This window comes from Geotrypetes seraphini, chromosome 8 (genome assembly GCF_902459505.1).
Source record: "Geotrypetes seraphini chromosome 8, aGeoSer1.1, whole genome shotgun sequence".
Taxonomy (NCBI): Eukaryota; Metazoa; Chordata; class Amphibia; order Gymnophiona; family Dermophiidae; genus Geotrypetes; species Geotrypetes seraphini.
In genome coordinates this window covers 2,709,222-2,732,161 of record NC_047091.1, presented here as the reverse complement: position 1 = coordinate 2,732,161, position 22,940 = coordinate 2,709,222, and the positions used below count along the sequence as shown (strand labels likewise).

At 44.5% G+C, this 22,940-nt stretch overlaps 1 protein-coding gene across 5 annotated transcripts in view; it reads right to left on the bottom strand.

The window, feature by feature from the left end:
- The window catches only part of CIPC (CLOCK interacting pacemaker), a 52,522-nt gene extending 32,163 nt beyond the window's left edge, over positions 1 to 20,359 (bottom strand). For 2 of the 5 annotated variants that reach the window (XM_033957069.1, XM_033957072.1), the window contains exon 1: positions 20,080 to 20,359. The gene's annotated coding sequence lies outside the window, so the exon portion shown is untranslated. The remainder of the gene's footprint in view (positions 1 to 20,079) is intronic. The other 3 variants (XM_033957068.1, XM_033957071.1, XM_033957073.1) reach the window with 2 other exon arrangements.
- Between the last annotated feature and the right edge of the window lie 2,581 nt (positions 20,360 to 22,940).

The following is a 22,940-nucleotide window of genomic DNA, read 5'->3' as shown; positions in this document are numbered from 1 at the left end:
ATTTAGTCCAATAAAACGCTTTCACCTACAACTTTGTTTTTTTTACCCCTTAAATTTACAAGCTTGTCAAACCTACTACTACTACTACTATTTAACACTTCTATAGTGCAGAAGTGTGTATGCAGCCCTGTACATTTTGACATTAAATAGATAGTCCCGGCTTGGAAGAACTTACAATCTGACTTGGACAGACAGAGGAGAGTTTTTTGTTCTAAAATGGTTCTATCGTGTTTACAACTAACTCAAAATGTAGTGGTAAGACTCATATACTGACTTTGGAAATTGGAACACCTGCAGTCCTACTATATGAATCTACATTGGCTGCTGATAACCGCAAGGTTCCTAAGAGAGAATGGCCCCCACTACCTAACAGAGTTGGCCATCCTACTCCAGGGTGCCTCCAACAGATATTCCACCAGTAAACTTTTCCAATTAGAATTCCCAGCATGGAATAATATAAAGTCTACTAGGCAAATTACCCTATCCATCCAATATCAATTAGCAAAATGCTGGAACCAACCATCATTGACACTATGATCCTGTAACCAATACTGCAGGTTCAAAAAACTTCTAAAAGCATTTCTGTACCAAGACAGGGAGCCAACCCTGAAGTAACTCAAATGGTAATTGTAAAACCACATTTTTAAACTGTCTAATGCAGGGGTGCCCAAATAGTCGATCGCAATCAACAAGTAGATCTCAAAGGCAACGCAAGTCGATCGCGTTGCCTTTGCAATCTTTTTCTTTCTGCTTCCCTGAGCCAGGCCAGGCGCGTACAAGCGCCGGACCCACAAGACTTCACCTCCGATATCAATTCTGACATCGGAGAGGAAGTTCTGGGACAGCTAATCGCTGCCTGGCTGGCCTGGAACTTCCTCTCTGACATATTGACGTCAGAGATGAAGGCTTGTGGGCCCTGCACTTGTACGCGTCAGGCCTGGCTTGGGGAATCAGGGAGAAATCGGCGTGGTGGCTTGGGTGGGGAGTTAGGGAAAGAATCAGGGAAGTGGAGAAATCAGTCCAATGGCTTGGGGGGGAGGCAGGGGGAGAGAGAAAGAAAAGCAGAAATAAAGAGGGGGGGCAGGGGGAGAGAGAAAGAAAGAGAGACAGAAAGAAAAGAGGAGGGGGCAGAAAGAAAAAAAGAAATATTGGATTTACAGAAGAAGGAAGTGAAACCAGAGACTCATGAAATCACCAGACAAAAAGGTAGGAAAAATGATTTTATTTTCAATTTAGTGATCAAAATGTGTCCATTTTGAGAATTTATATCTACTGTCTATATTTTGCACTATGGCCCCCTTTTACTAAACCACGATAGTGGTTTTTAGCACAGGGAGCCTATGAGCATCAGAGGCTGCGAGGGGCATTCAGTGCAGTTCCCTGCACTAAAAACCACTATCGTGGTTTAGTAAAAGGGGAGGGGGTATATTTGTCTATTTTGAATAGTTGTTACTGAGGTAACATTGCATATTTTAAAGTCATCTGCCTTGACCTCTGAAAAAAAACCCGAATACAAATGATAATTAACATTTTCTCTGCATACAGTGTGCTTTGTGTTTTTTAAAATTTTATTGTTGGTAGATCATTTTGACTTGGTCATTTTAAAAGTAGCTCGCAAGCCAAAAAATGTGGGCAACCCTGGTCTAATGCAACTTTCAGGACAAAGAGCCAACAATGACCTTCTTATACTTTTAACTATATAGTTGAAACTATGATCTAACTGTATAGTTATACTGATCTACCTGTACTAGAAACCCTATTGAATATGTAATAAGGAAAAATTATGTTCTTACCTGTTAATTTTCTTTCCCTTAGACGCAGCAGATGAATCCAGAGACCAATGGGATAGCCCACATCTACCAGCAGGTGGAGATAGAGAAACTGATTAACAGGTGGTCCTATTGGCTGGCACTCCTCCTGTATCTCCAGTATAGCTCCATGCCCAAGCATCCGTAACCATCAATAGGCATAGCATGTAAAAAACTTCTTTCCCATAACAAATCTCAAAAGGCAATAATAGAGAATACAACCATCAATAACAACAAACTTAGAAAGTTGCAAAAGAAAATACCGACAGACAATATCCAGAAAAGGTGGGGCTCTGGATTCATCTGCTGCATCTAAAGGAAAGAAAATTAACAGGTAAGTACATAATTTTTCCTTCCTTAGCAACAGCACCAGATGAATCCAGAGACCAATGGGATGTAGCAAAGCAATCTTCAATCTGGGTGGGAAGCAAACGCCGCCTCCACAACAACCGAACCACTAAACGCATCTACCGCATGCGCCCCCACATCCAATCAGTAATGCTGAGATAAAGCACTCTTGAAAGACCAAGTAGCCGCGAGACAAAACTCCTCCAAGGAAAAAAACCTCTGGATCGAGTCCAAGAAGTAGCCATCGCTCTGGTGGAATGGTCATGAAGTTCTTTTGCAAACCGTTTCCCTGCCATCAAGCAAGCGTAAATAATGTCCTCCTGGATCCATCGAGCGATGAAGGCTTTGGACGCCGCCATACGTTTGTGGCGTCCCTTGAAGAATACAAAAAGGTGATCTAAACAACTAAAAGTCGTTAGAAACCTAGCTCGCGGAGAACGCTATGCGCATTCAAAAAATGCAGTGAATAAAAGCACGTCTCCCCATGTCTCCTCCCAGGAAGAAGGAAGGAAAAGTGAGAGTGTCATAAAAGAAAGGATGACACCTCCTTAGAAAGAAACTGTGGTACCGTCCGAACTGACACCCCAGATTTTGTAAATCAGAAATAGGAATCCCCGCCCAACAAGGCCTACAACCCAGAAAACCGCCGAGCTGAAGCCATGGCCACAAGAAACCCCGTGTTCAACGGCACAGCCTTTTAGAGTCTCAAAAGACAATCTAATCTAATCTAATCTAATCTAAACCTTAAGTTTATATACCGCATCATCTCCATGAGAATGGAGCTCGACACGGTTTACAAGAACTTAAAATAGTGGGTAGAGAAGAAGAAAAAGGATGACATGAACTTATGTGTAGAAGGGGGGAGAGAAAGGGGGGAAGGATAGAGCTACAATTTGCTGAAAAGCCAAGTTTTCAGTTGTTTGCGGAATAACTGAAGGGAGCTCAGGTTCCGCAGCGGGGTGGTGAGGTCGTTCCAAAGACCTGTGATTTTGAAGAGAAGGGATTTTCCCAGTTTGCCTGAATAGTGGATGTCGCGTGGAGAGGGGAAGGCTAATTTAAGCCTTTGGGCAGTTCTGGAGGAGTCGGGACTGGAGGAGTTGAAAGACAGTGGGATAAGAGGAGGCAGGATTCCATGAATGATCTTGAAAGCCAGGCAGGAACATTTGAAATGGATTCTGGAGATTATTGGGAGCCAATGAAGTTTGGCAAGGAGTGGGGAGGCATGGTCAGACTTGCGTTTTGAGAAGATCAGTTTGGCTGCAGTATTCTGGATTAGCTGGAGTCTTAGAATACTTTTTTTTGATAGATTTAAGTAGATGGCGTTGCAGTAATCTAGTTTGGAGAGGATGATGGATTGGACCAGGATGGCTAAGTGTTTTTGGCTGAAGTAGGATCTAGCTTTCCTCAGCATGTGAAGGCTGAAAAAGCATGATTTTGCCAAGGCGTTGAGGTGGTCATTGAGGGAGAGAGAGGAATCGATAGTGATACCAAGGACCTTGCATGAGAACTCGAGCTGTAGTGTATCGCCTGTGGGTAGTGTGAAAAGATGTGGGCAGGTGTTCGAATTTTGGGCCGGACAAGGATGAAATGAAGCCTTCGGTACACTGCGAAGAAGTACCTTAAGACTGTACTCTGGACAGGGCTTTCTAAGAGGTGTACGAATATACCGTATTCCGTTTAGGAACTGAATTACATGAAGCTGAGAAGTAAGCGAAGAGCAATATACCTAGCCCTTGTAACACGCTAAGAATGGCACTTGAAGCTGAAGGGAATTAAACACTAAGCCCTTGGCAATACACTTGTGCCAAAAAAGAACTCTGGAAGGGTGTAAATGTTGAGAAGTACCCAAGAAAGGAAAAACCTCCAAAAGGAAGCAGAAGCCACAGGTGAAGATGTCTGAATCGCCTGGATAAGAGAAGAAACATAAGAACATAAGCAATGCCTCTGCTGGGTCAGACCTAAGGTCTATCGTGCCCAGCAGTCCGCTCACGCGGCAGCCCAACAGGTCCAAGACCTGTGCAGTGTGTGGCACAGTGGTTGGAGCTACAGCCTCAGCACCCTGGGGTTGTGGGTTCAAACCCTGCGCTGCTCCTTGTGACCCTGGGCAAGTCACTTAGTCCTCCATAGCCCCAGGTACGTTAGATAGATTGTGAGCCCACCGGGACAGATAGGGAAAATGCTTGAGGACCTGATTGTAAAACCGCTTAGATAACCTTGATAGGCGGTATATAAAAAAAAAACACCTAATAATAATAATAATAATAATATTCATACCCCTCTATCCCCTTTTCCAGCAGGAAATTGTCCAATCCTTATTGAACCCCAGTACCGTACTCTGCCCTATAACACTCTCTGGAAGCGCATTCCAGGTGTGCACCACACGTTGGGTAAAGAAGAACTTCCTAGCATTCGTTTTGAATCTGTCCCCTTTAAACTTTTCTGAAAGCCCTCTTGTTACACGTCAGCCATGACTTTTCAAAAGCTAGGTCGTAATACCAAAGTAGTATGAATATCCATGTTGATCGGACCCTAGGTGAACAAATCTGGAGATACCAGGAAACTCAACAGTCCGGCTGTCGAAAGACTCATCTGATCCGCATAGCAAGGATGGCGCAGCCAATCCAGAGATTCTACAAATATTGTGCCCTGAAACGAGCTTGAGATGGCAAATCCAAGCCATCATTAGCCAGGGGAAAACACTGAAAAAAAGAAAAGCCAGAGGTGAGAAACAAGCCACGTTGCCACCCCCTCTGACTCCCACTCCTTGTGCCCGCCGAAGAAGCTAGGAAAGCTTAGAATTTCGAGACGAGGCCATGAGGTCTAGTTCCAGGAGATCTCACTTCCATAAAAAGAGCTGGAACGCCTGAGTCAAAATTCTCAATATCCAGGATGTAGATTTCACTATTACCAACATTTACACTTTCTAGAGCGTACACAGTGCTGTACACTGTAACATACAATAAATGAGCCATGATCAGATTTTGCAGAGAGATTTTCCTGACCCATAAAATGATCTGTCAACAGAAGAGGAAGATGAGAGTCCACCCATCGAAGTAGAACCACAATTTTACCCACCAACTGAGTACATCACCTACTGCCCAGGCTGTAGAGAAATACCCCCATCATAACACTGACTGAAAAGACCTTCAGAGTCATTCCGGAAGAATGGTCTGAAGCTCCAAAAAGGTAGCCTGACCATGCTCCAGAGTAGAAGAATGAACAAGTACTGAGTCACCTTTTAAGACCAGACTCCTGGAGCTGAGGATGTAAGGCACCGAGCCCCTCAACCTGACAGCCCGGAAATTTTGGTGACCATGAGCTAGTCCAGCAAAGACCGAGGCATGCCTTTGAAAAGAGAAATCTCGCTTAGCCACCAAATCATACAGAGCAACGCTTGAGGAGCCTACTAAATAATTGGAGCCCTGAGATACCGGGAACCACCGGAACAAAAGTGACTGCTGTAGCGTTATAATGGGAAAGCAAGCCAAAGTTCCCAGTGGAGTCAGCAACATGGATCCTAGAACCTGTACAGAATCCCATACTCTTGGTCATAGTGATCAAAGAAGAATGCAAACCTGAGACTGTGACCCATCGCCCTAGTCTCTGGGAAGAAACACATTTCTCTTCTATATGAATAAAAACATCTCCCCGATATACCTATAAATAGTACAGGAGGAAAGAGCGCTATGCAAATTTGAAGATTCACGTCCAAAGAACTGAGGAAAAGAAAACACCCTTTTCGTGTCAGTCCAATGGCCTGACTGGAAGATGTCCGAATCAAGCAGTCAATCAAGAAGAAAGTAGGTGAATCGCCTGGTAGTGCCAAAACGGTACCACTGCCCACATTTTCTAAAACGTTCGTGAAGCCTTGGGTAGGAGAAATGGCATGTGCCAAAACCGAAAGCGCTGCTCCAAGAGAGGCAAGCAAACCTATTGCCGATTCGGAGTCCATAGTGAAAATGTAAATATTCTCCCAGTTTTTCTGCAGAAATGTGTAACCCTGAGAAACTAATTCAGCAGAATGGGATCCAGCGTGCCCAATGCCCCCGTCTTGGGCACCATGCAATAAGTGGAACAACGTCCCTTAGTTCCTGAAGAACTACAAGAACTGCCCTGAAGACCAGTAACACTTAAAAGGGAAACACAAAACATAAAGACTCCAAAAACGAACCGGAAACCTGAGGAGGATGCAAAGTTGCAAGCATCCTGAAAAATGTTCACAGCCCCCTGATCTGACATTATAGCATCTTCCCTCTCATGAGAAAGCCTTAAGAGTCATTGGAAGAAGTCAAGATCCCCTCAGAATAAAGTGCAGAAGGTCAGGGAACGGCAGGATGAGACATGTAGGATCTGTAAGAAGAAAGAAATTCTCCTAGGAAAATCAAGTTTCTCAATGTAAAGAGGAGTATACTGGAACCATGAAAACAGTACTAATTCCATGCAACGTGAGCGAAATACGTATGTCCTTTAAAGTGAATACGTACTAGACGTAATCAAGATGCGCCCCATGGAAAACAACAGCATCCTAACAGGTATCAGACAAAGCTCACATCGCTAATGAGAGCTTCAGGGATGAGGCTAACAGCCACATAGCGCGTGCTCCTCTGCGGGTTTGATAGAATAGGTAACTGGCTCCTGGTTAGAAGGAGCTGTCTGGTCGGGGGGTCCGTCTAGCATGTGCCATGAGAAAATGGCGACAGGAGAAACCAGCGTGATAAGCATGGAAATCTGAAGTCCAGGCCCCCTCAAAAATAGAGAAAGAGAGTCCTGGCCGCAGGAAGAAGCAAAGTGTCATTATGCCCATAGAGACAGCCCAAACTTGCCACTACTAGACACATACAGCGCAGCACAGAGGCCCAAATAAGAAGGACAGTTACCAACAGACAAAGGCTCAATCTGCAGGGACCCCAAGAGAGACAATGAGATACCCATGTGAAATACAGGTTACTATCTTACTGCTGATCTCACTGTGACGTGATTTGCCATATGTCGACCCAGTCCGGAGACAAATTGAGACTGGGTGACCTAGCACAGGTCAGAGTCTCTCTGGTAATCCCCTTGAGTGGTAACCCCAGAGTCCGATTAAACTAGCAGCTTCCTTCAAGTGAATACAGCAGGAAAACAGACATAAGACATATAAATCTGCCCAAGCTTGTCCCAAAGCTGGTGAAACACGTACAACTTGTCTGAACCAGAAAGGAGAGAAGCCGCAGCATACCCTGACCAAAGTCAGCTGGAAATAAACTACCGGAATGTTGCAGCTCTTCCGCCATCACCGGAGACCCAAGCGCGCGCCTGATTCTCTCCAACAGGTGGCCGATGCATCAACGCTCCTAGAAACAGTCAGATTCAAGCCCCGTAAAATTTACCCTGCCGCGGCCTGCATAGAAAGAAAATCAGACTCGGGGAATAATTAGAAGAACGTTGTGGTGCTTCCCACAGTGCCGGAAAAAACGTGCTGCTATAAACTGGCACCTGCACAATCAGCTGCACATGGCCGCGACAAACACCGATGAAAGAGCGCCTCAGAATCCTATTAATAAATCAACTAATCAAACCATATGGTTAAACTCCAAGATTCAAATTGGCGGATTCAAGGTCGTCTGGACGCATTGGATAATTGCAGGAATTCGAACTTTAAATGATGTCATTTCTAATGGTAAACTGCTTGATTTTACACAATTGGGCTTCATAAATCACAATGTTTTCGTTGGTTGCAATTGAAGCAGGCCATTCAGGCAGGGTTCCCTGAATGGAAAACTCTTAATATTCAGTTCAGTGTGGAATTTTGATGTTTTCAGGCGGACTTTCTGGGTCACCAGGCCGCGCAGTGGTATAAAACGATTAGTGATTTGATTTTTTAAAAAACCTAAAAATGGTCTTAGGGATATTTGGAGCATTGAGATAAAGCATCAGATTTCAGCATCTCAATGGCCACAAATTTGGTCTTGGAGAATGAGATGTACAATGTCAGCGTCTATGAGACAAACTTGGTTTTTTTTGTTAGATAGAGCTTTTTGGACCCCAGTTAGATTACAAAAATTAAATAGTTCCTTGTCTAATAGATGCTGGCATTGTAATCTGGATGTAGGGACTTTGGATCATCTTTTGTTTTACTATCCCCATATCTTAGCCTTTTGGTACTCAATCTGGGATCAAGTAAATTGTTTATTGGAAAACCATGTAGCGTTATCTTATGATACTGTGATATTTGGAATGTCTATGAGAAAAAAGAGTCAGATATCATCGTCTAATAATAAACTTTTAATGATCATGATGGGAGTTGCCATCCAACATATTACTAATAATTGGAAAGATTATAGGAGGCTTAATTTTAATTTTTGGTGGAATTCATTATGTCACATATATAGAATGGAAAGATCATTAGCGGTACAGAAGGGAACTTATAAAAATTTTATTTAAATATGGGAGCCATTAACATCTTTTTGTCATGATTAAATGCCATTTTTCTATTAATTATACACCACTTAGTATTGGGTGGGGGGAGGGTTTCAAGTATATGATCTTATAATGATTTATGGGCTTTGAGGGAGGGGGGGTTACATTTGTATTTATAGGTTATAATGATAAGATGTTCAAGTGGTTAAATTAATTGTGTTTATTATTAATTTTTGTACACTTGATGAAAGTTTAAAAATGAATAAAGAATTAAAAAAAAAAAAAAAAGAAAGAAAGAGAGCCTCAGAATAAACAGGACTACTACTGCTGCACTGAAACCCAACTCGAGCTGCAGTGTGGCTCCAGAGGGTAGTGAGAAGAGGGTAGGTAACTGTTCTAATTTTGGGCCGAGACAGAGTAGTTTCGTTTTGGACTCGTTCAGTTTCATTTTGACTGAGAGGGACCAGGATTGGAGTTTCGTTATGCAGGCTGTGATGTTCTCAGAGAGGTTGGTAAGGTTTGAGTCTGTCTCGAGAAGGACAAGGATGTCATCAGCATATGTATAGATAGTTTTGAAGGGAAACAGATGGAAGAGTTTCAGGGAGGACATATAGATGTTGAAGAAGATAGGGGTGATTCCTGCGGAACTCCGCAACTCGGTTTCCAAGGAGCGGACGTGGTGCCATTTGTGTCGACAGTGTAGAAGCGGGAACGTAAGAAGTTTGAAAACCACTCTAAGACTGTGGAGTCGATGCTAATCTCAGAAAGTTGATAAATTAGAATATCATTGTGGACGACATCAAAAGCTGCAGAGAGATCGAATTGTAATAGGACAGCAAATTTATTGCGAGAATGTAATTGTTGTACCTTTGAGATTAATGAGACCAGAAGGGATTCTGTGCTGAAGTTGGGTCTGAAGCCGTGTTGGTAAGGTAAGAGAATGGAGAATCTCTCTAGGTAAGATGAGAGCTGGGTAGATATGATGGTCTCTAGCATTTTTGTCAGGAGAAGGATATTTGCTATGGGACGGTAGTTAGATAGTGAGGAAGGGTCAAGTTCGGCTTTTTTCAGTAATGGGGACAAGGCAATATGTCCCATTTCTGTGGAGAATAGGCCCGATAGTAAAGCAGAGTTTCTAAGTCTGGTGAGGGATGAGATGGTCTGCGTGGGAATATTCTCTTATAGGTAGGAAGGGAATGGATCAAACGTACATTTGCAGGATTTCAGTTTGAGACAGAGTTTAGAGATTTGGGGTTCGGATACGAGTTCAAAGGCAGTCCAGGATCTGTTTGCTGGGATAGGGTTAGAGTCATTGGGAGCCAGAGAGTCGTAAGAGACTGCTGGTGGGAAGGAGCTGCTTATGGTAGTGATCTTTTCGTTGAAGAATTTTGCTAGGTCATTTGCTGATGGGGAGGAGGGGGAATGATGGAATCTTTTTTAGAAGTTAAGGTGTGCCAGATGTTAAACAGTGTACTACTCTGGTTGTTGGATCTGGATATTTTGTCACCATAGAAGTTCTTCCTTGCTTTTTTTAGAACTGTTATAAAACTTGATATTGTCCCTCCAGGATTGTCTGTGTGAAGGGGATTTAGATTTTTTTCCATTTATGCTCCAGAGCGTACTTTTAGTTTTTTGGTCCTACATTTGCATGGGGTTATCTGCTTTCTGGTAGGAATGAATGTTGAAAAGCATACAGTGTGCTTTTACAGTGTATTTTAATTTTGTGATTAACCATTAAGTGTTGTTAATACGATTATATTGTGTGTGTAAATGGTGTTACAATTAGTACTATTATGGGGGTGAGGTCTGGGGTGGAGATGGGCACGACTAAGCCCAGTGTACTTCAACTGCCGATTCATGGACCAGTACCGGTCCACAAAATAATTATTTTATTTCCACCGGTCCATAGGTGTCAAAAGGTTGAAGAACACTGCTTTAGGACACAGTACACCAAGTGCGACCTCACCTAAACTTGTGTGCAAGTCTGGAGGCCAAAACATATGTGAATAAAACCAACATAGATTTATAAAATTTGCAATACTCCTTCCACATGTTTGATACAGTAATTAAGTCTGAGTACTACAAATGTGTGTTACAAAGTAATAAGGGTTACTGTACTTAGTTCTCAGTGTGCTGACACAAGTCTCAGAAAGTGCAGCCAAGATGCAGCAACCTGAACAGTTTGTAATGTAATGCCACACCTCTTCCCTGTTCTCAAAAAAATGCCATGAGAACAACCTAATCAGTACAAAGGAATTATGCCATAGACAGTGGAGGAACTTGTTCAAAAGATGAAAAATTCTAGGTCATGTAGCCTATGGCTACTTCGTGTTGGACAAGTGTTATTAGTTAAGCACTTGCTGATCAGTATAATAAAAGGAATATTAGTAAGCCAGCACTTCAGAAAAAGCAGTAATAAAGGGATGAGAGAAGGCAGCACCAGATGCATGGTAATAGTTTGGGTTCATTTTTCTAAATCCACTAGAGTGAACCAAAGCAGTATACAACCATATTATCCTCTATAAGAAAACCCTAAGCGCGCATGCGCACTTAGGGTTTTGTGATTCCTGCAGCGTGCTGTGTCCTTCCGTGGCCGTATTCTATTTATGGCGCACGGCGGCTTGAGGCTGCTGTCGGCTTGAGGCGTGTGTGGTGGCTGTCGGTGCGTGCAGGAAGTTGAGTTGTGGCGGTTTGAACAGGAACGGCTGGAGGGTGTCGTGCAGGTGCTGACAGGCCAGGAGGGCAGACGTGAACGGAACGGAAGCCGGATGCTGGACAGGGGGAGCAGGTAAGGGGTGCTGCTGGAACAGGGAGAGCAGGGAAGAGGTGCTGCTGGACAGGGGCGGAGGTAACAAGAAAGGAGGCCTACTGCTGGACAGGGGAAGCAGGGAAGAAGTGCTGCTAGTTGGGGGGGAGGTAAAAGGAAGGGAGAAGGCCTACTGCTGGACAGGGGGAGCAGGGAAGAGATGCTGCTGGACACAGGGGAGGTAAAACGAAGGGAGAAAGGCTGCTGCTGGACAGGGGGAGCAGGGAAGGGGTGGTAAGAGGAAAGAGAGAGACAGAAAGACAGACAGACAGAAAGCAGCCAAGGAGAGAAAGAGAAAGAAAGAAAGACAGACACACACATCTATTCTAGCACCCGTTAATGTAACAGGCTTAAAGACTAGTTGTAAATATTTCAGCAATATTTAAGAATAGGTATTCCCAATATTAAAAAATATTCTGGTCAGAGAAATATATCAATGCCCAATATAAAATATAACTGTGTATGTTTGATATGGATACCGCTTAGACTTAAGCGGTATATAAATCTTAAAAATAAATAAATAACTCTCTGTAATGAGCAATATAAGATATGTCAAGATAATGGAAGGCCTCGTAGCTAAACACCTCACCAACTACCTAGAAAAGCACAACTTACTCCACCCTACACAGTCTGGTTTCAGAACCAACTACAGCACAGAGACACTACTAGGGTCCCTCCTGGACACAGCAAGACAACACCTCAGCAAAGGCAAAAAAATACCGGTTATACAACTAGATCTCACTGTAGCATTTGACCTGGTAGACCAGGAAAGGTGCACACTTGGTTTCAAGGATTCCTACAATCCAGGACCTACAGAGTAGAGACAAACAAAGAAAAATCAGAACCATGGTCCAACCCCTGCGGCCTTTATCCCCAACACTCTTCAATCTCTACATCGCATCCCTCAGCACCTGCCTAGACTAATTAGGCTTTACTTCTTAAACCTATGCAGACATCACCATCCTCTTTCCTTTTGATCAACCAACACACTCTATGTCAGACAAACTACATAGAATACTAGACACGGTGGCTACATGGATGAAAGAACACAAACTAAAACTGAACCCAAACAAACTTAGTAATAAACTCAATCACATACCCCATTCAACCCACCCTAAGACTTCTGGGAATGATGATAGACAGAAGTTGTACTATGCAGCCACAAATCAACAAAACAATACAGAAATCATTCGCAGTCATGCGAAACTTAAGGCAAATCCAAAAATTCTTTGACAGAAAACAATTCCAGCTCATGGTCCAATCCCTAGTCCTAGGACTTCTAGACTACTGCAACATCCTCTATCTCCCTTGCCCCGCAGTCATGATAAAACTACAAACAGTACAAAACACATCCCTGAGACTGAGCTATTCGCTGAAGAAATACGACCATATCACCGCCGCATACCTCAACTTACACTGGCTCCCAATACAAGCAAGAATACAATTCAAATTTTACTGTCTACTATTTAAAGCAATGAATGGAGACAACCCAGCCTACTTGAACAACTGCCTTATCCAAACTGGCACAACCAGACTAAGGAGAGGCCAGACACCATTCACGTCAAAAGCAAAAAAATGTACGCTGGCCTACTGGCCAAGCAGGCAGTGAAACTTGACCACCAACTATCCAATCTACTGATCACGACACCAGACTACAAAACTTTCAGAAAAGAAATAAAAACCCTGCTATTCAAGAAATCCATCAAGACAAACTAACTCCACAGGAAGCATTTCAATCCCCCCCAAAATAACCCGCTCAACTATGTAACTCTTCTGGAATTGTCCAGATAACATCTTTTGTAATCCGCCTTGAACCACAAGATAAAGTCGGAATAAAAGTCACTAATGTAATGTAATGCATATTCTGTTACTATAACGCTACCAGATGCACACAACGCTGCACAGAGTCACAAAGAAGAACAGAGTCCCTGCTCCAAAGAGATTACAATTTAAATAGCCAAACAGGATGTTGTCATGGATACACTTAAAGGGAACAGTTAATCAGCAGGCTGGGTTGGGAGGACAGAGGAGTAGGGTTAAGGTGGGTTTTCAGTCTGCTTTTCAACAAGGGAAGGGGCCTGATGGACAAACCCAGACATAGGGGGCAGCTAGATGAAAGGAACAAAGTCAGAATTGGCAGTGGAGGAGAAGGGTAAAGCTAAGAGCAGCTTATCTGAGGAACGGAGTTCTCTGGGAGGTGTATAAGGAGAGAGAAGCGAGGAGAAGCAGAATGAACACACTTGGAAGTCAGCAATAAGATCTTGAACTGTATGCGATGGCAAGTAGAGAGAGTGAAGAGATTTAACGAGTGGGGTGACATGAGCGTAGCGAGGTTGGTAGAAGACGAGTCGTGCAGCAGTTTTGCACAGATGGCAAGGGGGAGAGGTGACACTGCGGGATACCAATTAGAAGTAGATTGCAGTAATCTAAGCGTGAGGTTAAGAGCATGGACAAGGGTCCAGGTAATTTACTCAGAGAGGAAGGGGCGAATTTTAGTGACATTGAAGAGATAGAAGTGACAGGTCTTAGCAGCTTGTTGGATGTGCGTAGAAAATGAGAGGTCAGAATCAAGACCACTCCAAGGTTGCGAGCAGAGGAGACTGGAACAAAGACAGTATTATTTACTGAGATGGAAAGAGGAGGAGGAGCAGAAGAAGCAGAGGGTTTAGGAGGAAAGAGGAGCAGCTTAGTCTTAGACATATTTAGTTTCAGATGACAGCAGGACATCCAGACAGCAATGACAGCCAAACATGCAGAGACTTTTTCTTTACTATTTCCTTTCTCTGTTCCTCTCCTTATGGCTCCAATTCACTCTCTGCTTCTCATACTCAGTCTTCCCAATCTTACTCCCTTTCCCTCTCCTCACTACAAGTCCTCATTATCCTTTTTTTCCTATCCCCTCACCAGCCATCTTGTCTTCTACCTTATTCACTTCACTCAAGCATTCTCTCTTCTATTCATCCATCTCCTTTCTCTTTGAGCCCCACCTGTCTTCATCATTGCCGTCATTATTCCCCTTTGCTTCAGCGCACTCTCTTACTCCTGCTATCTGCTGGGGATGTGAATCCAACCTGGCCCTCCTTGCCAGCTGCTTCCCCACGTGTGTAACCGCCCTTACCTTATACCTAATTCCTCTCCTTCAATCCTCCTTTAAGAACATAAGAAGTTGCCACCACTGGGTCAGACCATTGGTCCATCGCACCCAGCGGTCCACTCCCACGGCGGCCCGTCAGGTCTATGACCTGTAATGTGGTTCCTGTCCATTTCTGTAACCTATCTCTTCTTTTTATCTGTAACCCTCAATCCCCTTATCTTTTAGGAACTTATCTAAACCTTCCTTGAAACCCTGCAATGTGCTCTGGGCTATCACAACCTCCGGAAGCGCGTTCCATGTGTCCACCACCCTCTGGGTAAAAAAGAACCTCCTAGCATTTGTTCTAAACCTGTCCCCTCTCAATTTCTCCGAGTGACCCCTTGTGTTAGTGGTTCCCCACAGTCTGAAAAATCTGTCCCTGTCCACTTTCTCTATGCCCCTCAGGATTTTGAAGGTTTCTATCATGTCTCCTCTAAGTCTCCGCTTTTCCAAGGGAGAAGAGCCCCAGCATCTTCAACCTGTCAGCATACGAAAAGTTTTCCATACCTTTTATCATTTTAGTTGCTCTCCTCTGGACCCCCTCAAGTACTGCCATGTCCTTCTTGAGGTACGGCGACCAGTACTGGACACAGTACTCCAGATGTGGGCGCACCATTGCACGATACAGCGGCATGATGACTTCCTTCGTCCTGGTCGTGATACCCTTTTTAATGCTACCCAACATTCTGTTCGCTTTCTTTGAGGCCATCGCGTACTGTGTTGATGCTTTCAATGTTGTGTCCACCATCACCCCAGGTCTCTTTCAAGGTTGCTTACCCCAAGCAGTGATCCCCCCATTTTGTAGCTGAACATCGGGTTCTTTTTCCCTACATGCATGACCTTACATTTCTCTATATTAAAACTCATTTGCCACTTTTTTGCCCACTCTTCCAGTCTTGTTAGGTCTCTTTGCAGGACCTCACAGTCTTCCGCGTTTCTAACCCTGCTGCAAAGCTTGGTGTCATCAGCAAATTTGATAACCTCACATGTTGTCCCCGTCTCCAGGTCGTTGATGAATATATTGAACAGGATTGGTCCCAGCACCGACCCCTGTGGAACTCCACTCGTGACCCATTGCCAGTCTGAGTAATGGCCCTTTACTCCAACCCTCTGCTTCCTGCCTGCCAGCCAGTGTTTGATCCATCGGTGGATATCCCCCTGCACCCCGTGGCTCCACAGCTTCTTAAGTAGTCTTTCGTGAGGTACCTTATCGAAGGCTTTTTGGAAGTCAAGGTAAATGATGTCTATGGATTCCCCTTTATCCACCTGGTTGTTTATTCCTTCAAAGAAATACAGTAAGTTCGTGAGGCACAACCTTCCCTTGCAGAAGCCGTGCTGGCTCGCCTTCAGTTGTCCATTGCCTTCTATGTATTCGCAGACTGCGTCCTTGACTAGTGCTTCCATCATCTTTCCCGGAACCAAGGTCAAGCTCACCGGCCTGTAGTTTCCCGGGTCACCCCTTGATCCCTTCTTAAAGATGGGTATGACATTGGCTATTTTCCAGTCCTCTGGGATCTCCCCAGTTTTTAAGGATAGGTTACATACTTGGCTTAGTGTATCCGCTATTTCGTTTCTCAGTTCTTTTAATACCCTTGGGTGGATGCCGTCCAGACCTGGTGATTTGTCGCTCTTCAGTCTGTCTATCTGTCTGAGAACATCCTCTTTGCTTACCTCTAGTTGGACTAGCTTCTCATCAGGGTCTCCGTTTATGTGCTCCTCGGGTTCTGGGATATTGGATGTGTCCTCTCTCGTGAAGACTGACGAGAAGAACTTGTTTAACCTGTCAGCTATCTCTTTTTCCTCCTTTACCACTCCCTTCCTGTCTCCATCGTCTAATGGTCCCACTTCCTCCCTGGCTGGTTGTTTCCCCTTCACATACCTGAAGAATGGTTTGAAGTTTCTTGCTTCCCCCGCCAGCCTCTCCTCATATTCTCTTTTTGCTTTCCTAACCTCTCAGTGACAGTCCTTTTGGTGCCTTTTGTGCTCCTTCTGGTTGTCCTTTGTTTGGTCCTTTTTCCATTTTCTAAATGATGTTTTCTTGTCTCTTATCGCCTTTCTCACTGCATTTGTTATCCACGCCGGGTTTTTGGTTCAATTTTTTTTGCACCCTTTCCTGAACCTGGGGACATACAGGTTTTGTGCTTCGTGCACCGTGCCCTTGAGTAGGGCCCAGGTATCCTCTACGGTCTCCATCTTCCTTGAGCTGTTGCTGAGTTTCTTTCCCACCATTTTCCTCATGGCCTCGTAATTTCCTTTTCTAAAATTGAATGCTGTCGTTGTAGTTCTTTTCACCTTTGATGCTCCCATTTCTAGCTTGCACTGGATCATGTTGTGATCGCTGTTTCCTAATGGCTCTAGTACTACCACCTCCTTTGCGGGTCCCCCTAGCCCGTTGAGTATTAGGTCAAGAGTGGCATCTCCTCGTGTTGGTTCCATGACCAGCTGCTCCATGAAACAGTCCCTCACCACCTCCAGGAATTTTGTTTCTACCTCCAACAAACTGCCCTACATTCATGACCTCTTTATCTCCCAGTCTCTCCACCTGCTTGCTCTAACTGAAATGGATTTGCCTTGAGGACTCTACTGCAGCTGCTGCCCTCTCCCATGGTGGCAACCACTTCTCCCATACACCTCGTCCTACTGGTTGAGGCGGAGGTGTTGGGCTTCTCTCTCTTCATGCAGATTCCAACCTCTTCTCCCTCTATCCCATAGCCTTTCCTCATTTAAAGTCCACTCCGTCCGCCTATTCACTCATTTACCTCTACGGATAGCAGTCATTTATCGTCCCCACCCCCCATGTCCCCTTCTTCCTTTCTCACTGAATTTGACTCCTGGCTTTTAGGTTTCCTTGATTCATATTCTCCCTCCCTCATTCTTGGGGACTTTAACTTTCACCCTGATGATCTCACTGACAAGTATGCTTCTAAGTTTCTAGCCTTAACCTCCTCATTTGACCTCCAGCTTTGCTCCACAACCCCCACTCACCGGGATGGCCACTGCCTTGATCTTGTCTTTTTCTCCAACTGCTCTCTCTCTCTCTAACTTCTCTACCTCAGTGCTCCCATCTGATAACCTTCATCATTACTCCCCCTCCACCACACCCAGTCACCTCCAAGAGGTTTTGAAATCTTCAAGCCCTCGATCTTTCCATGCTCTCAACCACTGTTTCACCTCTCCTTGCCTCCACTATGTTATCCAAGTCTGTCCACGAGGCTGTCGTACAACTCTGTTCTCTCCTTTGCTCCCCCTGTTCCTCGCTCTGTCAGACGTACTAAACCTCAACCTTGGCTCACTCTTAGCGTCCGTTACTTACGTTCCTGTGCCCACTGTGCTGAGTGCCTTTGGCCGAAATCTCAAACACGTGTTGACTTTCTTCACTTTAAATTTATGCTGATCTCCTTTTATTCTGCGCTTACATGGGTCAAGCAAGACTACTATATCCAAATAACTCACTCCCTTTCTTCCAAACCCCGTTGTCTCTTTGCCACACTTAACTCCCTCCTCAAAGCAACCCCACTTCTGACCCCTCTTCCTCTCTCTCCCCAGACTATGGTTGATTACTTCCATGACAAGGTCCGCAAGATCACCCTTGAATTCACTACAAAGTCACAGCCTTCTCCCGTACCCACCATCCACTCTCCTGAACTACAATCTCGCACCTCCCCTTCATCTTTCACCCAAACAGCTCACGAAGCTTCTCCTGTCTGGTCCCACCTTCTTGTCACTCTGTCAACTACTGCTGACTTTTTTTCTTTTCTGAAATCATAGAGGATAAACTGCACAAATTCTGTCTTCAGCCAAGCCTACTACATGCCCCTCAGACCCTATTCCCACCTCTCTACTCGACCCTCATCTCACATACTATTAGCCCTTCCATATGCCATATTCTCAATCTCTCTGTTTCCACTAAAACAGTCCCTGCTGCCTTCAAACAAGCAGTGGTTAAGCCACTTCTCAAAAAATCCTTGCTGGACCCATCTTGCCCATCCAACTATTGCCCTGTCTCCCTTCTTCCATTCCTATCCAAGATACTCAAGCGTGCTATTCTCAGTCGTTGCCTGGACTTCTTTTCAGCTTGACAGATTTTTGATCGTCTACAATCTGGTTTATGTCCCCAACATAGGAAGGGAAAGGAAAGGTGCTGCACGTTGGACGGAAAGGTGAGATGTTGGAGGGGAAGAGCATATTAGTTGTGAGTGGGCTTGGAGGGAGGGAAGGAAGGAAGGAAAATTGTTGCAGGATGAGTGAGAGTGGGAGAAATGGACATGATGTGGAGGAGAGGGAGAAATGGGGCATGGGGAGGGAACATGTGAGTGGGGTTGGTGAGAAATGGACTGGGAGTGGGAAGGAGGGATGTCACCCTTCTATGAAGCTGGAGAGTCAGAAAGACGTTTTTGAAAGGTCCCCAGCAGTCGCTTCTTGGGATGATCAGCCAGCCCAGTTGGTTTGGAAAATTTGTGCTGTGAATCGCATCCTTGCCTACTTTGCATGTGTTTCTCCTCATTTGCATGCGTTTCTCCTCATTTGCATGCATGGATTCGAATCAGATCGCAGGAGAGGTTAGTGAATGGGGCCCGAGGGAAATCTGGTCGCAAACCGATTGGTTTGCTTTGTGAATCTAGCCCTTAGCTAGGCTGGCCTGCCTCCAAATGATGCAACGTCCTCTTTCATCGGAGGCATGCCACACTAGCAAAGACCCGAGGCTGCCTGATGGCATCTCCAGCTAAACTTAACACTAGCAGCAGCTGTATGGGGAAGTTAAAAAAGCACACAGTGAGCTGCCGCTGCTGGTCGGGGGAGGGAGGCTGGGGAGAGAAGACGAGGAAGGTAGGAGATATGCGACGGCAGAAGGAAGTTGGGAGATATACAGCACCGGCGCTGCGTACCCCCTGATAATTGTGCAAGTACCCCCTGGGGTACATGTACAGCGTGTGAGAAACCTCTGCTATATTCCACCAGGACCAGGATAATTAGCTGACTTACAAATCAAAAATAATAAGTTAATTAATTAGACATCTACAGCATTTGATAACCAGACCTATGCTGCCTTAGAAAGAATCTAGTTATCAAGTTGCACTGCAAGCCAGCCTTGTTCTTTTATGGCCCTTGGGGGCTTTGCTCATTCAACCGTGGGTTTGCTTCAGGGCATATGCCATAACAGGATCGGATAGTTTTCATATGGAAAAACTAGAACTAGTCTACGATTGTAGTGACAACAAAGGACTGGGCTAACCTGCACATAATGTAAAGCAATGCAGCTCAATCATAGCATGTAAACACAATCCGAGGGATATTCTCCTGCTTATCTTTTTAGAGAATGACACGGTGACAAAATTCATCACCGTTCCGTCCCCGCGGATAACCGCGGGAAACCATCTTCATGTCATTCTTTAAGGAGAGAGGGAAGAATCAGAGCATGAATGGCCACAACCACTGACCCGCAAGCTTTGCTTTGAAGAATGCTGGTGTAGAAGGACTGAGGTTGAAATAGACACTAGATAATGACATGGGATTATTTCCCGCGGTTATCCGCAGGGACGGGAACGGTGATGAATTTTGTCACCGTGTCATTCTCTAATACAAACCTCGCCCCCTCCCTTGGTCTGCAGCCCTGGGCCAAGTGTCTGTTCCAAGCTCTACGCTGTGCGGTGGACTGTCCGATCACTGGCGCAAAATCCACTAAAAGGCACCTGGGTCTGGGAACGAGGTGAACCTGTGGTCGATCGCCTTCTCGCTACCGCCTGACTTTTGCTTTTTTAACTCATGAAGAACCGCTTTTCATCTTCGCTCCAGCCCGCGGCCTTCTCACTCCACGGTCGCAACTCCGCCCCCAGCGTCGTCTAGGCGACGACGCCCGCGAAGCTGTCCAATCAGCGACCGGATCTTGGCAGGGCACGGGGACGTGGCGGCGTTGACGTAGGAGGTGGAGCTGGGGAGGAGGAGGGGGGTTTGGGCAAACTTTCAGCTTTGCTGCTCCCATTATTTATTTGTAGGCCTGAGATTTTCATTGTTCAACTCCAAAGTCGGTGTTTTCAGGATCTATCGTTTGCTTTAGGAGAAAGTTTACATTGCTTTTACTGGGATTAAACCAGAACCAGAAATTTTTCTCTATACAGTACTAATTGTTGCAGGAAGAGGGCGCTGTGGATGTAGCATTGAAAGGTCACTTTGGGCAGCCACAAAACTTAGAGACTTGAAGAAAGCACAGATGGGACTCAGGGGCACATGCGGACCCCTGAGTCCCAAGCTGGTCCCCAAACCAGGAAGTTACAGAGATACTTATACATTCTTCTGGCTATACAACTGAATTCTAGAAAGAACTTTTCACCTGTTACTTTTCTTAACAATCATTGGTCCTAAGCTCACACTAGCAGGTCACTTATCTAAGCCCTGCAGTCTTTCTGTTACATGTCCAAGAGGGCGGAATACAATATCGTGTATGCTGAGATAGCCATAAGAAGCTAGAATGCCCAAGCTAGAACATAAGATAAGTTAGGTCTGCAATGAAACATAATTCAGCATTTTATTAAAGAGAAAAAACTCAGGAAAACCAGTCCCAGACTCCTTCAGAATGTTGACACCATAATGGACCAGTGTATAGGCTCAGGGTCTTTTTCTAGTACAGTTCCAGGATGCACAATTTAACTGCAGCAAACTTTGTTGAGTATAAGCAGCAACTACATCATTTTCATGATTTCTGTTTATAAATCCTGGAAATATAATTTGTCTTCCTTTTCGTGTGGGACCTGTTGAATAATAATAATAATAATTTTATTCTTATATACTGCCAAAGCCATAGTAGTTCGAGGTGGTTTACATTAATCTAAACAAAGGTTCATAAATTACTGAGAAGGGTAGAAAACAGGACTGATGTAGCATGTTCTTAATGACCCCAGTGTACCCTGGATTTGATTCTTCCACAATTACTTCTGAGTCCTATAGACGTTTCAGATTCCTTTTAGAACATTGTCCTTCCCTCCCCCGTTTGTTTTTTCCTTATTTGTTCTCCTTTACTTTAAATATTGTAGTTCTCCCTACTTTCCTTTTGTTTTATCATACGTTATATCTGTAGGTATTATGTTTCTGTACGTTATACAATTTTTATTTTAATCTTTATTTTAATTTTCCCCATTCTTTTATTGTACAATGCTTAGAATTCATGATTTGTGTTTTATTAAAATTTTAATAAACTTGATGCTTAGGTTTTATTTTTAAAGATTGTATTCCCAACACTGGAGTGACACTTAGTGGACCCGTAATCACACCCCTGAGGCAGGCCGCCGTTCAGTGGCCGAAACACGGACCGTGCCAGGTCATCTATTGGATCCCTCCAACATAGGACATTTCATTTATGGGACTTTTTATCTATGTGATTTTATATGTATTATAATTTGAAGAAATAAATATGGTCTGTCTCAAGGTTGACATGTTCAGTCCCACTCCCCACTTGTTTTTCTTTCATTTGATCTTACGTGGGGTTTCTGTGCCCTCTCTTTTTTCTATACTTAACCTCCTAGCCATTCAGAGTGCAGAGCCCTTGGAGTCAGATTTCCATAAGCATATTCATATGGTAAATCTGCATACGTTTGATCTGAAAATAGGCAGAGTTACCATACCAGCATGTGAGTAACAAAAAACAAGACCAGTGGAGTACCAGCAGAGTTGATTGTTAATAGCTATGCAGATGCCCAAAACTGTACATAATTCCCTTGAGAGTACATAATGGTGTTGGTGTGCTGCAGAAACATTACTATCCTTAGAAGCTGTGTAATGTGTTTTCTGTCTCACTTGCTCTCATCAAAATGAAAAAAGAAACAACACCTGGTGGCCCAAGTGGTTCTCTTACACCTCCCAACCCCTCTCTTAGCCCTCCAAAAGTCCATAATGGTCCAGGTGGCTTCCTCACCCCCCTAATAAAGAATCCATGATGGCTTCTTTACACCTCATTTCCGCTCTTGACTGCCCCCCCCCCAAAAAAAAAATCTATGGTGGCCAGGGACTCCTTTGCACTTCTCTCCATCCCCTCTTCAAACTCCCTAAAAAAATTCATGGTGAGCCAGTGCTTCTCTTGTATTCCCCTCTCCTTCCCCCCCAAATACCACCTGGATGGTCCAAGTGACACCCCTGCTCTTCACTCTCCAGAAATCTATAGTGGTCCAAGCACATACTCCCATACACTTCCACACTTCTCTAGAGGTAAGAGGGTGTCCAATGGCTTCTGCTTCTAGTGCTCTTTGACTCCTTAGCAGTTGCCTCATCCTTTCCCTTTGTGCTGGACATATCGTCCCAACACTCCAGCATCCTCCCTAAAGGCCTTTCTGGGGGAATGCTCCTGGGAACTCTACCATCCCCCTTTATCACTTCTGCTAGCTTTTGATCCCTTCTGTCCCCTGAGCCACCTTAAGCATGCAATTGATCCTCTTTCATTTATCTCTGCCCTCACTTC